Consider the following 674-nt stretch of genomic DNA (forward strand, 5'->3'; position numbering starts at 1 on the left):
GACTCTCATTCTGACGGCACCCATTCACTGCAGAGGATCCATTGGTGAGCAAGTGATGCAATGATACATTTCTCCAAATCTGTTACAATGAAGAAACTCATCTACATCTTGGATGACCTGAGGGTGAGTACATTTTCAGCAAATCTTCCATTTTGGGGAAACTATTCCTTTAAAAGCAACATAAAACACAACGAGTAGCCTCAACAAAGGTTGTGTGACTTCAGAAATCTTTTGACAGGATGTCAAAAACGAACAAGTACTAGTTGTCAGGAAGCCCCCTAGTCAATCCACATAAGACTGTCTTCCAGTTCTGCTTGACAGACTACACTAACAAAAACATTCTTGCAAATCCGCCCAAAATTCTCACTCTGTGCATTATGGCTTTCAACACTTTAATATAGTGACTATGCTTTCACATTCAGGATATCAGTGCCATTGTATTGTAAAACCACACACGTACACACACACACACACACACACACAAACTAAGAACAATACCGCCATAATTACGCCACATAAATTATATATAAAAAGTTCCTGCGTGTACAGAACAAAAAAGAAGAAAAAAAAGAATGATAACTGTAGGTGCCTGAGTCGAGGTGAATCACAACGTTCCTGTGACAAAGGTACAAACACGTTAAAATTCGCAGGTTTCTGATCACCGAGGGATCCAG

The sequence above is a fragment of the Sinocyclocheilus grahami genome, unplaced genomic scaffold (genome assembly GCF_001515645.1).
Source record: "Sinocyclocheilus grahami isolate Dianchi unplaced genomic scaffold, SAMN03320097.WGS_v1.1 scaffold110.1, whole genome shotgun sequence".
Lineage (NCBI taxonomy): Eukaryota > Metazoa > Chordata > Actinopteri > Cypriniformes > Cyprinidae > Sinocyclocheilus > Sinocyclocheilus grahami.